We start from the raw sequence: 17,925 nt of genomic DNA on the forward strand, positions 1-17,925 counted from the left end.
TCTTGTTTTGTGCATTTATTGAAAGTGTACAACTTGGATCTTTGGCCATCATGCATTGAAAATGCTTGATTGGTGGTTTTAGATCCAAGAATGCCACTCCTTTGATGTTTTGAGATGATAAGGAGGGGCATGGTACAAACATATCCTTGGAAAACCCTCAATTTTCCTCTGTCTGTGCTCTATTGCAGTGTGGCAATTCAGCACACCAGTGGCCGGCACTGGCACACTGATGATCGGTAGTGCTTCATCATTGGCCAATAGTCCCTCTTCTTGGCCGGCAGCAAGCTCTCATGGCCGGCAGGCCACTGGTGTATTCCTCAGCATTGTTTTGGTAAGGTGGAGTAGAAAGATCTTCCAGCAACGCTGCAAACAGAGCCTCTCAAGAGCAAACCGCTGGACTTTTCGGGGCGAGAACCGAGTGCAGTACATCTTTTACATCCCGGAGCAGAGTAGTAGCAGCATAGTTTAACATGTTAATTACTTTGTTAATTTGCATTGATTATGTAATAGTTAAGTAGCTTTAGCTTAGCTATTTCTTTATATTGTGTTGTAATAATTAGTCTAATTAGTTTAGTTAGATTAGTTCGATTAGCTTAGCTTATTTATTCGGACCCTCCTTCGAGAGGGCGCAATGTTGTAATAAGTGTGCGTGTGTGTGTGCATCTCTTCCAACCCCACTTCTTTCTCCTTTTTATTTAACCGCTTTCGATGGTTAGTTTTAGGGCACGTTTCAATTAGCATACCTTATGCTTTGCATGTTTGCATCCATTCATTTGTCTTGCATGCACCGGACTCGGCGCATCATTCAAACTGCATCGTATTTCAATACTTATTTGAATACGTGTATCAAATTGTCGCATTCATATGCCATCTTAGATAGCCGAGCCTATTAGTTGCATATTGCATGTATTGCATTAGGCATTCTGTATAGTTAGGATCATGCATATTTCTAACTAGCTTTTGTTTTGGCTTGGAGTACACTGTAAGTGTTACGCTTTAGCATACTTGCATGAGTGTGAGTGTTGCCATGATAGCATGCTTGCCATCAGGCTATTTGCTTAAATACTAAACTGCATGAATGCCTGTGGGTGAAGACTTTGATTACTTGAATTGGAGCAATTCGATAAATGCGAGTTTTAAGCCCACTTTGCGAAGTGGCAAAATCATGTTTTAAGGCCCACTTGAGGGTGGAAAATCCGCGCTTTAGCCAACTTGCGAGTGACACTTTCAAACCATTTTCGAAAACAAACATAAGTCGATTTGTTCCAAGTCTTGTGATGTAGTCTATACTTATATGTGTGTGTCACATAGTAAAGTTAGCTAATAATCAGAATAAGAACACATGAGGTTTATAAAATAACATATCACGGTAGTAGAGGCCGATCTTTTGATCAGGCAAGCGGGGGTGCTCATTTTAGGACCTTCCCCCTCTCGTACCCAAGTTCCAAAACGAGGCAACTTTGGTGATGACGGACACGTGGCCTTTAGCACGAGTCAGGGTTTCCTAAATTTTCCAAATAAAATATTTAGGTAGCGACTCTGTAATCTGGAAAAGTAGGCCAGTTTTGGCATTATTTGATTTAAAATCTGATTTTCCAAAATGATTTGTCAGATTGGACTCTTTGATGTTTATCAGTCTCGCATTGCACTTTGTGAGATTAGATTCAGAACCGTGACAGGAGTCCAAACTGTAGGAGACCAATTCGCGCCTCCCCGAAAGGGGGGCACGTGAAGAAAGTCGAGTCTACACCTATGTATCCCTTTGCAAGGAATCAAACCATCATAGTTCTGGGGCAATGCAAATGATATGCATGCAAAGCAGTTTGAAGGTTGGACTTACATGCTTTGCGAAGCCGACTATGTTGAAAACTCATGATCATGCGATATGATGCCATAAGCAAATAACAAATGCAATAAGCAAGAATGAATCCAATAAGCAAGACAACAACATATGAATGAGCAGCCTCAAGCTTAAAACCAACACAGGTTTTATGCAAAAGAACTAAAACACGCTCCAACCACGCCAAAATAAAAACGAGGAAAGAAAACACAGCTCAAGGTTGCATTTCACGCATCCTGAGAAACTGAGAAAATCACTTAGGGTCGCGCTTCACACGTCCCAAGAAACAAGAAACACTGCTCGGGCTTAGGCTCGCGCGTCAAGTGTCCCGAGAAACAACAAACAAGTGTGCGATAGATGCATAAAGTGAACAAGTGCAATAGATACACGAGTTGAAGGAGTGCGATAGATGCACGAGTTAAAGGAGTGCGATATATGCACAAAAGTGAACAAGTGCGATAGATGTACAAGTCAAAGGAGTGCGATAGATGCACAAAAGGAACAAGTGCGATACATGCACAAAAGTGAACAAGTGCGATAGATGAATGAGTTAAAGGAGTTCGATAGATGCAAAAAAGGAACAAGTGCAATAGATGCACGAGTTAAAGGAGTGTAATAGATGCACAAAGTGAACAAGTGTGATAGATGCACGAGTTAAAGAAGTGCGATAGATGCACAAAAGGAACAAGTGCGATAGATGCACAAGTTAAAGGAGTGCGATAGATGCACAAAGTGAACAAGTGCAATAGATGCACAAGTTAAAGGAGTGCGATAGATGCACAAAAGGAACAAGTGCGATAGATACACGAGTTAAAGGCGTGCAATAAATGCACAAGTTAAAGGAGTAGGTTTCGAGACATGAATGATCTTATCCGGAACTCCTCTAAATGAACCATACATACAATATCGTATGTTTGTGTTGGCCAAGGAAGAAATAAAAGGATTAAACAAGTGTGATACAATAATCATGTATGTTCTATGCAAGACAAACAACCAAGATACGATGTTAGTTGAAGGCATGTTCTATGCATGAGACGAGGGCATTTTCTATGCATGAAATCAGAACAAAAGCATATTTTATATGTGAATCATAAGCGATGCAAGACGCGTACGTAGTGTATATATGAAATGCATATTTATGCAACAATATGAAATGCATATTCTATGCAACAATATGAAATGCATAATTTGACAAAACAAATCCAGTGGCAACTTTTGATTTACCTCTCGGAATAGTTACAACTAAAACGATACATCTTGTTCATGTTTACAAGTGACGAACATCGTGCGCTGAAAACATAGTTTTGAGCTTCCATAGAAACAATATGAACCTAATAGTGAACTTTCCTTGCATTTCTTGGGAAATAAGGACACAAAACAACAACAAGACTCAGTGGAGGGGCGCCAACCACTGGCCGGCCACCAAGGGAGGGTGTTTGCCACCCCTAAGGCTTGTCGACCGACAATGGTGGCCGGTCAGCCACCGATGGCAGATTCGGGGAAATTTTGACTTTTTGCCTCGGGTCTTTATATAGATACATCCACACTTCATTTCCTCACTTCTCCAAGGCTGAAATTCCTTCCTCTATCTCTCTAGACATTTTCCCTCTCTAGATCCGAGCTTTATAAGCGTTTGCCAACGCCCCAAGCACACTTTATTCACTAAACTCTCTTAGTTCTCAACATTTTGAACTGATCAAAACTTGATTTCGACACTTCTTTCCTCATTCTCGCCCTTCTAGGCTTGTTCCCCTTGAGTTTCTCTCTGGTTCCGTAACCTTTTTCCAGCTTTGACTTTTTCTCCCATTTTCTTTCTCCTAGGGTTTGACTTTTTCGAGTTTACCATATTTTCTCCATTTTCCTTCACAGTTCACTGACTTTTCACCCACTTTCCAGATGGCAGACGATATTCCATGTGACAGAGCCCCTCTAGAGGTTCCACCTTCACTAGCACCTCATGTCAAGGTCGAGGAGTCGAGGAGATGATGATGGCTGAGGCCGGCGAAGTAGCGGAGGATATTGAGGTAGAGTTCGCCTCGGAGCTTGGGCCAGAGTTGCCACCACTGGGGATATGACCCTTTGATCCGGCGAGGTATCATCCCCGTACACATTTCTTGCCACCCGGAGGCATCTGACGCTTCAGCGACTTTATTCACGGTGTGCCGGAGGACCTCCTATTGAGGGAGCTGACTTCTCACCTTTCATCCCTTGTTGTTGAGGTATGAACTTTGTTTAGATGCATTTCTGCCTGTCTTCACCTTTATTTCTTGCATTGCATTTTCTGACTGTATTTTCATCATTGCTTTATCTAATTAACATGTTCTCTGCCACAGGGCGACTTCTGCGCATACAGGGGCTACGGGGCTACGATAGCTAGGGATTGGTACGACGAGCTCCCTGTAGGAGTCTGTGACATCGTTGATGAGGCCGGCTTTGGCATTTTCTGCTCAGATTGACACGGGTTATAGCGAGCCACCCATTTCTTAGAGCATTAATGGAGAGATGGTGGGACACCACCAACTTCCTCCATCTCTCCACTATCGGGGAGATGACGATGACTCCCTACGACTTTGCCATGTTCACGGGCTTAGGCGTAAGGGGTGATCTAATCCCTTTCGACGCTGATATGGAGGAGTGGGAGGCTGCTCGGATCGAGCTACTGGAAGCGCGCCCACCTCTGTTCCGACCAGCCATGGTCAGATATAGCTGGTTTGTTGAGCATTTCTGAGGGAGCCAGCTAGAGACAGTAGAGGAGATAGAGCAGTATGCTCAGGGCTTTTTGATATTCCTCCTCGGTACCACCGTATTCGCGAACAGGGGGAACACTGTAGGATTGTACCTGCTGAGCGCCCTGGTAACGCTTTCCTGGGTGCGTTTCTACGATTGGAGCAGAGCTGGCCTCGCCACTTTGTACGGCTACATGAGCTCTACCTCCGGTCTAAGGGGAGACTTGATCGAAGGTTACTGGCGAGCTTGGGATGTATGCATTTCAGTTCCCTCTTTGCACTTTACATTTTCAGCTCTGCATTTCCTGCTTTACATCTATTCAACACACGTGTTTTCTGTTTTGCAGTTTCTATATTTGTTCATGTTGTATGCTTTTTGCTTTGCATTTTATGTATCTATTCATGTTGTATGCTTTCTGCTTTGCATTTTCTATGTCTGTTCAAATTGCATGGTTGATCACATATCACTGTACTTTCCTTGCAGCTATGGGTGTATGCTTATTTTCCCACTCTCGCCCTAGAGCCAGTGGAAGAGCTTCCCCTAGCAGTCCATTACTGGAGGAGGTATGAAGGCCGGCTCCAACGTCGAACCCGTAGACCTTCAGCTTCTTTTGTCACTATTTTGACACTGTGGCTGCCTACGAGGTAACTCAAAACACAGTCATTTTTTCTTTATAACTATTCCGATTCACATTTTGGTGACTGACGGCGGCTAACAATCTCTACATACTCTGTTTGCAGATTATGTGGCAGCCATGGGCCATGATGCTAGCAGGGATTTGGGACTAGTTCATCGGGGCTTGGGCCACGTCCCGTTTCTGGATTCTATTGGAGGGCCCAGTCTATCAAGCCTGGTTTCTGAGGAAGTGGTTCGTGCGCCAGACTGTGGACCTACCTGACTCGACCATTCCGATGGCACCGCCAGAGTCTATGAGGACAACAGACAGCCTATCCATTGATGAGGTCACCGAGCTTATGGTGGGCTTGGATGGTGACTACTTTTGAGTCGAGAGCGATTATGCAGCCTTTATTCAGACCCATCTCATGCCACCTTTGATTGGTGCTCGTGGAGGTGAGGAGGCGAGAGTTCCTGTTGCGAGAGAGGCGTTTAGAGTGACTCGGGCGACCAAGTCCTGTGGTAGAGGGGATTCCCAGGCGAGGCAGAGGACCGGTTGGCCAGAACTTCCAACCACGCTGACATGCTGGCAGCATACTGGGGATGCTTACCAGGTTCCGATTGAGCCGGCAGCGGTTGGTCATGAGCATGTTGGGGTTCGAGGCCCGGGTCAGGTATGGACCACACTTTACGTTTTGCCCCCTACATTTTAATTTAGATATGTTTATTGCAGACGCTGATCATTCAAAATGCATGTACAAGCATCGATAGAGTACATAGGGGAGCGCTCTCGAGCTGATAGCCTCATTGATAGGCATGGTCCAGAGAAGGAAAACGCTGCTTGGTCTCCACGGTATCCCGGTAAATTCTTCGGTTTGCACTCCAAGCATCAAATTTCCATTGACACACTGACACTAACATTTCAATTGAAAACTTCCCAAACTGCACTGATACACCACATCTGACGTACTATGCTTACACACTGTATTCATACACTGTATTTGATTTCTGCATACACTCGTTCTATATACCATGTTTGCATCTGATAAACATACTGTAACTGATATGTGACAACTGTCTTTTTAGATCCCATCCATACTGATGGCACCAGCAGCAGCCGCATCACCTGCAATACCTCCTTCAACAACAGGGAGGAGAGATAGAGACAGGAGTACCCGAGACCGGAACAACCCTCTAAAGCCCATTTTGAGTGATGATGATGCTGAGACGAGCGACTCTAAGGAGGAACTGAGTCAGCATTCGGAGTCATCTGAGAGTAGAGACAATACTGGCTCGAGTTCCGAGAGTGGAGGTGACGCCGAGGTGAGCTTTGAGGTGGAAAGCAGAGATGACACCGGCTCAGGTTCTGGTTTAGGTTCAGACAGTGGCATTGATGGAGATAGTGCCCCAGAGTCTTCTCCTCCGAGGAAAAAGACAAAGAGGGCTTCTTAAGCCTGAGGCAATCGGCGCTATTTTTTTGGTACTTTTGCTTAGTTTCTTTTTGTTTACAACATTAGCACATTGTATAGCTTCAGACAGCTTTTTTTGCTTTAAAACTTATGCTCCACTTTTGTAAAAGCCATGCTCGAAATAAAACCTCACAGTTTTTTTTATGAAAAGTGTTGCTATTTTTTCATCATGAGCACCTTATTTGCATGAAATGGACATGAATTGAAATGGCCAAGAGCACTTGATTGAAACAAAATCTTAATCGAGTAACGAACCGACCAACAACCAAAATACAAAATGCAACATACAACTTGATAAACAAAACAAAAATAACTCGATAAACAAAACAACTCAAATACAACTCAACAAACTTGCTAAAGTTAAAAAAACTCAAAAGAAGGCCTTAAAAGAAACAAAAATCAAAACAAAACACACACCTCTAACACTGGCCAACACACCGGTGGTCGGCAAGCATGAAAAAGGGACTGTCGGCCAAAGGTAAAGGTTGTCGGCCACCAGAGGTAGTCGGTCGCCCACCAAAGTGGCCTGTAGGCCATCACCAATGGCTGGTCGGCCACCAGTGTGAGGAACCTCCAGATTGTTGACAGCTGGCTTCCACTCACAGCCTCATCTTTTACAAAATGTTCAGCTTCGTGATCTCTTCCAGAACTTCATTTCAGCTGCAATTTTTTCCACAAATGGAGCCATTTCTTGCTGAAAGACTATCGGATTGGATTGTGACATTAAATGGCGCGAAAAAGGTAAATTTCTAGGGTTTCGACATAAATGCACTTTTTTCGTTGAGCCGAACTTCGCTTTGTTTTCCGTTCCTTTATGCCATGGCTAGATGTTGGAACCCGATTACACATGTCTTTAGCTTCGGGGGACAAGAAATATGCCCGACAATTGAAGAATTTCAAGCGTTAATGGAATCCCGACGCGAAGAGAAAATCACACCTCAGCCCCGTTTTGGCCATATCCAAACATTGGGACGGATGTGTGGGCTCATTCTACATGAGGCTCGATCTTTGGTTCACAGCGGAGAGCTGGACATTCCCAGTTTGATTCATCATTTTTCCGACGTTGGCAACTAAGGCGACCTTCTTTGGCGGGGTTTTAGGCAACACCCCCTTTGCTTGTGTATGTTGGCTCATTTCCTTTGTGCACCTAGTTTCAGCGGGTCTAGCATTCAGCTGATTGAAGTGGCTCAAGGTTTGAAATAAGGCAAGAGTTGCATTGGCTTGGTGCTTTTTTTTTTTTTTTAGGTGAATAAGTCATAAATTAAAAAAGACAAATAATACAAACCACAAGAGGCATACCTCAGGAGCTAACAAACTATACAAAATACAGATAACAACAAACTAAAGCAACAAGAAGACAAAAAACCTATTCAAACACCGCATCAACAACAAGAGCAAATGAGGGGCAAGAACAGGGCCAACACAAAACTACCCCAAAAGGAAATGCCAAGATATAGCTGGACCACAAATCAAATCCCAAAATAAACTCAAAAGAAAACCAACTAACTTAAAAAGGCCATGTTGTAGACACCCTATTTTTGACCGCTCTTAAGACTTGGGCACTATTGATGATTTACTTGATGGAGAAAGGTGTGCAGGGCAAAGGTTCAGTTTCTTCGGCAAGGAGAGAGTCAAATCTCAACTTCACACCCCATTTTGGACCAAAGCTATTTTGAATGGTTTTTAGACCTTAAAATCCTTTCTTTCAAAATATTTTTGAAATAAAGTTTCGACAATGTTCCGAGGCTCACATTTTGTCAAATGTTGCGCTTTTCGATAAACCGAGCAAGGACAAAGTGGAGATGAATGAAAGAGAGATGAAATCTTTGAAAAATCTTTCAAAACACTCTATTTAAGGGATTGGAGTTGAAGAAAAGAGGAAAGGAGAGAAGAAAACTAGTTTGGGAGAAGTTTGGCATGAATCCGGGTAGGAGAGAGTCGAGCAGCCCTCGCTGAATCAGGCTTATTCATTTGCATACTTGGATTTTATCTATAAGGATACCACCATTGGAAAACTTACTTCTGGGGCTTCATTTTGCATTCAAGAATCTCCTAAAGCCAAGTCCGGGTGGAGGAGATATGGTTGGTTGAAGTAGGGGATCAACCCGGTTGGATCGAAACTGCGTGGCTTCACCGAAACGGGCATAACGTTTTGCACATGAGGAATTTTGATGCAAGGTTGGCGCCATTGGAAAGCTAACTTCCGGGGCTTCAATCTGGACACCCACCGACCACTTTTTGACCTTGGCAGCCACCTACCGGCCACCAAAATAGCCGACCGGCCAGAAAAAAATAGTCGACCGACCAAATAAGTAGCAGGTCGACCATTTATAGTAGCCGACTGACCATTTGTGCTGGTCAACAATCTTCTGGTGTATTCTACAGATTGAATGGATGCCAGCTGTGCCAGCTGGAGGGCACAGACTGGATCCTCCGTACACGTGTATGGAGGATCTTTGCTCTTGGTTTGAAGCTTCGAAGAGAAGCTTTAGTCCCTTGGTTCTATAAAGGAAGGCTCCCCTCTCCTTATACCAGGTTTAGAACTTGGTTAGGGCATATACACATATATCCCTCTTTGTCTCTCCATATCTCCTCCATTTTAGCTCAAAAGTGTGAGGTTCTTGGCCCCATTGCAATACAACTCTTAGCCTAACCTCTCCCTTATCCATCCAAGCATCTTGGAGCTTGTTTTCAGAGGCTAAGGGACTATTTTTTGGGACCAAAGGCTACTAGAGTTCTTGACTACAAGGGTAACACACTCATCTCCCTTTTTAAGGCTTATCTTGCTTCATAGCTTAGCCATACTTGCAGGCACTTTTGAGCTTTGTCATAAACTGGAAAAGGTCTTAGTTTGAGTTCCTCTTGAAGTTTGTTTAAGGACATTTTTCTGTTAGAGGTCATCTACCCCCTTGTATGCTTCATCCCCTTTTTAAGGCTTTATTTTGATCCATATCTTAGCCATACTTGCAAGCATATTTAAGCTTTGTCATACACTGAAAAAAGTCTTTTTTTGAGCCCCTTTTGATGTATTTTTAAGATCATTTTACTGTTGGGGGTCGTCTACCCTCTTGCATGCTTGTTTTGGCCTTGTTTTGTGCCATACCTTGAAGCCTTTGTATTAGTCTTTGCTTGGCCTCCTAGCCACTGAAATCCAATGGATTTTCAGTGGTAGGCTTGCTGTTTTGAGGGCCTAAATCAGAGAGGGGTGACCCTTTCCCTTGTTGTCTTGTTTGTTGGCATTTTTGGCCTTACAAAGGGGCTTATGTTTAGATCATTTGGAGGCTTGGTTCAAGCCCTTTTTGGTGACTTTTGGGACTTGCATAGACTCTTTCCATAGCTGGTTTGGTCCATTTTTGTTTGCCTCTTGCATGTGTAGAGTAACTCCCTTTTTGGCTTATCAAAGGAGCACCCCATTCTAGTATGTGTTGACTATGTTTCAGTGGCGTTTTGGGCTTATTTTGGCATGCCTTGAAACTATTTTTGGTTGGTTTGGTGGTCCCTCATTTGTTTCACATGCTTGTAGTGTAAACCATGCTTACTAGCTCACATTGCATGTTGTTTTGGCCTTTGATGCTAGCATGTTTTGGCCATGTTTTAAACTGATTTTGTTAATAATTTGGGCTGCCTTAGCTCTGGTTTTGAGGCCCCTTGGTCGAATGATGCTTGCTTTGCATACCTATAGTGTAACACACTTCACTAGTTTCAATGCTTAAGCCATCCAACATGCTTCGTGTGAGTTGTTGCATCATTTCGGAGTCATTTTGTATGCTATTTCAGAGCTGGAATATATGCCATTGTGTTTATTGTTTCATCTTTGCCATGCTCTTGGAGAGTTGAGTTTTGTGCCTTAGGCTTGAGCCCTTGCATGGTGCATGCTTGTGTGCATTTTGGTGCCTAATTTTCATCATGGTTGGCCACTGATTTTGGCATGCTTGAGAGCTACCCATGTTAGTTTAAGTCCATCTCACCATGTTGTTGCTTGCTTGTTTCATTGTGCATGTTGTTGCATGCTATACACGTCCACATGTTTAGGTTGTATGCCTATTGCATATTGCATGTTCACATGCTCATGTTGCAAACTTAGCTTGCATGTTTAGGTTGCATATCATAGCATGCATCTCTTGCCTCTTGAATTGATTATGATAGAGGTTGGGACCCGTTATTTGTTTTGTGCATTTCATTCCATATTAAAATTGCACACTTTGGCTTCTTGGGCCATCATGCATTGAAATGCGTGATTGGTGGTCCGAGGGTCGCGCACCATACTCCCTTGAGTCTTAAACATGATATGGAGTGTGGTTGTGCAAACATTTGCCTTGAAATGCATTGCCATGCCTTGTCTGTCCTCTGCTGTTGTCAAAACAGGTTTCTGCAGGAAGATATGGCCGGCCGGCCATCTACAGTGCCGATCGACCAAACATTTGTGGTCGATATCAATATCCATGGTCGATGGATGGCCGGTGGCATTTATTTTTGGCCGGTGACCTTCCATAGTGCTCAGAAGGTGGTTCGAAAGCATCCTGGAGAGTTATGTAGCTTTCATAGGTGCAAAGCAGTGTAAACAGAGGCAGCATGTGACATGGCGATGGATTTCTGAGCGGAGCCGAGCATGCATGCATTCATCCCTCTTCCCGAGGCCTCTTTACTGCTTTCTTAGCTTAATTAATTTGTTAATTAGTTAAGTGTTGTGTAATAATTAATTAGCTTGTTAGTTAGTTAATTTGTATTATTCTTTCGGACCCTCCGAGAGAGGGCACAATTGTGTAATAAGTGTGCGTGAGTGTGTGAATGTCTTCCAACCCCACGTCTTTCTCCCTTTTACTTACCTGATTTCAATGGTTAGTTTAGGGCATGTTTTAATTAGCATATTTATGTTCGCCTATTTGCATTCATTCATTTGTCTTGCATGCACTGAGCTCGGCGTATCATACTAACTGCATTGTATTTTAATTCCGAGTTGAATACATGTTATTTGTCGCATTTAACATGCCATCTTTCGATTAGCCGAGCGTGTTCTAGTTGCATCTTCCATGTGTTGCATTAGCCATCTTAACATGAACTAGGATCATGCATTGATTACTAACTAGTTTCTGTTTTGGCTCGGAGTACTAGGTAAGCATTTACGCTTTAGCATCCTTGCATGTGTGTGAGTGTTGCCATGACATGCATGCTTGCCATGAGGCTAAGTGCTTATGTGATATAATTTCCTGAATGCCTGCGGGTGAAGGTTGGATTGCTTGAATTGGAACAATTCATTGAAATTCGTATTTTAGCCTACTTGCGAGTAGCAAACTTCAAAACATTTCCAAACAAACGGGTATGCAATGCTTCGTTCCAAATTAGACGATCTGGTCTATACTTGTGTGTCGTGCACATCACATAGTAAATTCTAGCTAATTAAACCGGAATAAGAACACATAACGTTTTCAAAACTCGATATCATGGTTAGTAGAGGCCGATCTTTGATCGGGCGAGCGGGGGTGCTCATAGCTGACCTTCACCAATCGTACCCAAGTTCCCGAGCCGAGGCAACTTTGGTGATGACGGACACATGGCCTTAGTCAACGAGTCAAGGTTTCCTAAATTCTCCCAAAATAAAATATTTAGGTGGCGACTTTGTATCTGGCAAAGCAGTCCATGTTTGGCACTTCTTTACAAAAATCTGTTTTCCAAAACGATTTGCCGGATTTGGACTCTTTGGTTCAGATTAAGAACCGTGACAATTTGAGTCCGAACTGTAGTAAGCCCAAATGAACAAATCGGGATTTCCCTCCCGGGACGTTCGGGGACGTCTACACATGTACAAAGCCAAAACAGGACATGGGACTACAAAATAAGCTAACATATTAAAATTTTAAATTGTAGAACAAACAACATAGCAGCAACAACACCCATGATAGCAACAGGCCATAACATAGTAGCAGTGCACACCATAGTAGCAGGCCACAACTCCAAAAATAGTAGAAAAAACAATAGCAGTAGCACCTAGGAGACTTTGATAGGTTTAGACGCCTTTCATCGGTGGGAGACGACCAAATTCGTGGGGAGTCCATTGCTTCTTCAAGTATTGTTTCCCACCATTTCTCATATGTGTTTCTCACATCACTCGGCACTCATGCTTTATTTTTCTCTCAAAGCCCTTTTCTCACTTTTCTCTTAACGTACATCTCTCTATTCTTCAATCTCTCTTTTCTTTCATCCTTTTCCAAGTGTGGCTTATGGATAAGCTGAAGGTAGCGGACTCTTGCCCTGAGTACTCAGCTCGAGGCTATTTCTTTCGCCATCGTCTAATAGATTTCCTGAATGAGGGATGGTGGCGCCATTGGATGTGCAATAGGTCTCCTATTGACATTGCTTGGCATTGCCCCTGGCTTAATTTGACCAACATGAGCTACAGCATGACTCGGCAACCTGGTATATAGTTGATCGGCTTGACACACTGTGTGTTCTATTTCCTCTTCCGGTTCAGACGTCAGTTTGGGCATGATCATACTTGCCCAAAGGAGGGAGTAGAATACCCGATTTCATTCCCTATTCGAGATTCACATTTGGCTAGGTACTCCACTGCTTGGAGGATGAGAGAGCTTCTGGCCCCTACTCATAGTTTCAGTTGCCCCCTTTCTGGCGAGTGTTTGGCTTGGCTCGAGGATGAGGCACAAACCAAGCCAATTTTAGCTTCAGAAGCTTCCACAACCACAAATAGGAGACACAGGAACACCTGACTCATTTATGCCCCTAGTTTATTGCTTTGATCTTTCTTTTCAAGTTTTTTGCAATGTAATAAAAGCAACTTTGATTTGTATCGAGAGTTGGAGAACTTCTATGTTTGAAATCAATGAAATTAAAGTTGTGAGCATCGAAAATTTTCCCTTTGATACAAAAATGGTCTAAGTTGTAAAAGGTAAAATTTGAACAAAATCAACTTTTATTAAAACTTTCCAAAACCATTTTCGAAAAAGATCACCACCTGACACGCATGGAATCATTCCTCGAGATGTACAACCCCGAATCTAAAGATCACAAATTGCCCCTTGACTAAATAACACTGCTCAGCACTGTAACCAACTCTCAGAATAAAGATCACAAAAGGACTCTTAGATAAAGAATAGACAAAGATGACCTGATCAAACACATGGACAGGACAGTTGAGTTGGAGGTGTGTACGGCCGAACTTCAGGATGAAGTTGCCTACGTATCCCAAAGATGGGAATCAAGCCCTACGTAGTTCGGTTCAGGTTCACTCGAGTATTAACTCTCTCCTTTTGTGCTCTAACTTTTGCCAAGGCCGCCTTTAGGGTTTTCAACCTTGTGAGCTCAGTTTTTCTCTATTTCTAATTTTTTGTGCTCTAACTTTTGCCTAGGTCGCCCTTCTGGGTTTTCGACCTAGCAAGCCTCTCAGGGAAAGTATTTCTTCAACTTGTCCATGTTGATCGGTTAGGAAAATTCTAGGCCATCCAGGTCCATAAGAATAACAACTCTACCCGACCAGATAGTTTGGATGATGTAAGGACTAGTCCAATTGGGTCTGAACTTGCCCCTTGGGTCATGGATGGGAGCTCGGTTGTCCTTTAGCACCAAATCCCCCTCTTTGAGATTCCGGAACTTAACTTTCTTGTTGAAAGCCCTAGCAATCTGTAGACGTCCCCGAACGCCCCGGGAGGAACGAGCTCCTGTTCTGTTCATTTTGGGGTCACTACAGCTCAGGACTCTCAAATTTGTCACGGTTCTAAGTCTGAACCAAAGAGTCCAAATCCGACAAATCGTTTTGAGAAACAGATTTTTGAAAAGAAGTGCCAACATGGACTGCTTTGCCAGATACAGAGTCGCCACCTAAATGTTTTTTTAATGGGAAATTTAGGAAACCCTGACTCGGTGCCAAAGGCCACGTGTCCGTCATCACCAAAGTTGCCTCGGCTCGGGAACTTGGGTACGATTGGGGAAGGTCACTTCGTGAGCACCCCCGCTCGCCCGATCAAAGATCGGCCTCTACTAACCATGATATCAATTTTTGAAAACTTTGTGTGTCCTTACTCCGGTTATTAGCCTAGGTTACTTATGTGATGCACACAGCATATAAGCATAGACTGGGTCGCCCGAATTGGAACAAAACATTTCATGTTTGTTTATTTGAAAGTGCTTTGATGGTGCTACCCCCAAGTAGGCTAAGACGTGGATTTGCCACCCTCGGGTGGGCTTAGAAAACATGATTTTGCCACTATCTAGTGGGCTTAAAACACACATTTGATAAATTATTCCAATTCAAATAACCCAACCTTTACCCACAGGCATTCAGGCAGTTATATCACATAAGCACATAGCCTCATGGTAAGCATGCTATTCATGGCAGTCACTCACACGCATGCGAGGATGCTAAAGCATAGAACTTACCGAGTACTCCAAGCCAAAATAGGAACTACATTAGAAATCATGCATGATCCTAAGTATACAAAAATGCTTAATGCAACACATGCAAAAATGCAAACTATAGCAGGCTCGGCTATTCTAAACATGGTATATGAAATGCTATAACTATCATGTATTCAGTTTGGAATTGAAAGTACAATGCAGTTGGTATGATGCGCCGAGCCCGGTGCATGCTATACAGATGAATGATGCAAACATGCTGTCATACTGTATGCTAATTTAAATATGCCCTAATCTAACCATCATAAGCAGATAAATAAAAGGGAAGAAAGACGTGGGGTTGGAAGACATACATCACACTCACGCACACTTATTACAGTTGTACCCTCGCGCAGAGGGTCCGAATAAATAATACAGTCCCGAATAAAAGAATATTACAGTCCAAATATTACAGTCCAAATAATATACAAATTCCTAATTAATTAACAAATTAACTAAGAAAATAAATAAAACTGGCATGCAAGCCAGGGACTGCCTTGCTTCTGATGGATGATGCATGTCCGGGTTGTCTTGCGCGGAAATCCACCGGGATGCCCCAATTAGCCTCTGTTTAGCAGTTATTCTTGGAAAGCGTGCCAAGCTCCGAAAAGTTGCTGATTCTTCATTTTGCTGCAGCAGAGAGCAGGAAAGGGGCATAGCAATGTATTTTCACAGATATATGCATGCCTCGATCCTCGTGCCACCAATCACGCATATCGATGCATGATGGCAGAGGGGTCGAAATGTGCAATTTAATATAGGATGAATACACATGAAAACACAGCTAAAACCTAACTCCATCATGGGTAATCCGGAGTGTCGGTGACTTGGAATTGAGACACGTTCCGTCACTCAGAGTACGAAATGCACCTCGTTTCCCGTGCCCGGGCTAACTACTATCCCGAACACGATGCAATATGCATGATATGCATGAATGCAACTAAGATACAGCCTAGCATGCACAATGCTATGAAAATGAGATGTCTCGAAATGCGTGCACACAGGCACGCAAACCGAGAAAATGCATACGCAATGCAAATGATATGGAAATAGGATATGGGCTTACACTAACATGAGAGAGCCTCAGCCACACTCACATAAGAGGCCGGTGGATGAAAATGAAGTGCCTCGAAGTGCGTGCACGCGGGCACGCAAACCAAGGCAATGGCATATGCAATGCAATGGCATGGAAATGGCATATAGAACGCAACATGGACTTATACTAACATGAGAGAGCCTCACCCACACTCACATAAGAGGCCGATGGATGAAAAAGAAGTGCCTCGAAATGCATGCACACGGGCACGCAAACCGAGGCAATGGCATATGCAATGCAATGACATGGGAACATGATATGGGCTTATACCAACATGAGAGAGCCTCAGCCACACTCACATAGGATGCCGATAGATGAAAATAAAGTGCCTCGAAGTGCGTGCACACGAGCACGCAAATCGAGGCAAGGGCATACGCAATGCAAATGACATGGGAACATGATATGGGCTTATACCAACATGAGAGAGCCTCAGCCACACTCACATAGGATGCCGATAGATGAAAATGAAGTGCCTCGAAATGCGTGCATACGGGCACGCTGTAACAGCGCCCGCGTGGGCCTCGCTACTACAGTTCGGACTCTCGATTTTTGTCACGGTTCTTAATCTGAACCAAAGAGTCCAAATCTGGCAAATCGTTTTGAGAAACAGATTTTTGAAAAAGTAGTGCCAAACATGGACTGCTTTGCCAGATACAGAGTCGCCACCTAAATATTTTTGAAATGGAAAATTTAGGAAACCCTGACTCGGTGCCGAAGGCCACATGTCCGTCATCACCGGAGTTGTCTCGGCTCGGGAGCTTGGGTACGATCGGGGAAGGTCAGCTATGAGGACCCCCTTTCGCCCGGTCCGAAGACCGGCCTCTACTAACCGTGATATCCGTATTTGAAAACTTTATGTATTCTTATTCCATTTATTAGCCTAGAATTACTATGTTATGTGCACAGCAAACAAGTATAGACTAGATTGCCTAATTTGGAAATAAACATTGCATATCCGTTTGGTCTGAAAATGCTTTGGAATTTGCTACTCGCAAGTAGGCTAAAATACGGATTTCAACGAGTTTTTCCAACTCAAACAATCCGGCCTTCACCCACAGGCATTCAAAACAGTTTAACACATAAGCATCTAGCCACATGTTAAGCATGCTGTCATGGTAACATTCACCCTCATGCGATATGCTAAAGCGGAAATACTTACATAGTACTCCGTGCCAAAACAAAGAACTTGTTAGCAAACATGCATGATCCAAGTCCATGTGAAGTGCCTAATGCATCGCATACAAAATGTCGCTAAGATAGGCTCGGCTAATCCTAGACATGTCATGTGAAAATGCACAATTATCACATATTTAGTTTTTGATTTGAAAAACATATGCGGTTAGCATGATGTACCGAGCCTAATGCATGTAATACAAATGCATGGATGCACACATGCATAGCATAAGGTATGCTAAATTAAACGTGCCCTAATCTACCATCGTAAGCAGGTAAATAAAAGGGAAGAAAGACGTGAGGTTGGAAGACATACACACACTCACGCACACTTATTACAGAATTGCCCTCGCTCGGAGGGACCAAATAAATATTACAAATTAACTAACTACGCAAGCTAATTAATGTTACAAATTAACTAATTTAATTAACAAATTAAATAACTTAATTAAAGCAGGAAAACGCCTCGGGAAGCGCACCACCATGCACAGGCTGCCTCTGTTTTCCTTCCTTTCCTCCTCTGGAGGCTGTCAAAGCCTCAGGACTGATCCCTTGGACAGAGAGGATCATCACCGGCTGGTTGAAATTGCCACCGGCAGTGT

This window comes from Camellia sinensis, chromosome 8, assembly GCF_055761805.1.
Source record: "Camellia sinensis isolate YWXY chromosome 8, ASM5576180v1, whole genome shotgun sequence".
Taxonomy (NCBI): domain Eukaryota; kingdom Viridiplantae; phylum Streptophyta; class Magnoliopsida; order Ericales; family Theaceae; genus Camellia; species Camellia sinensis.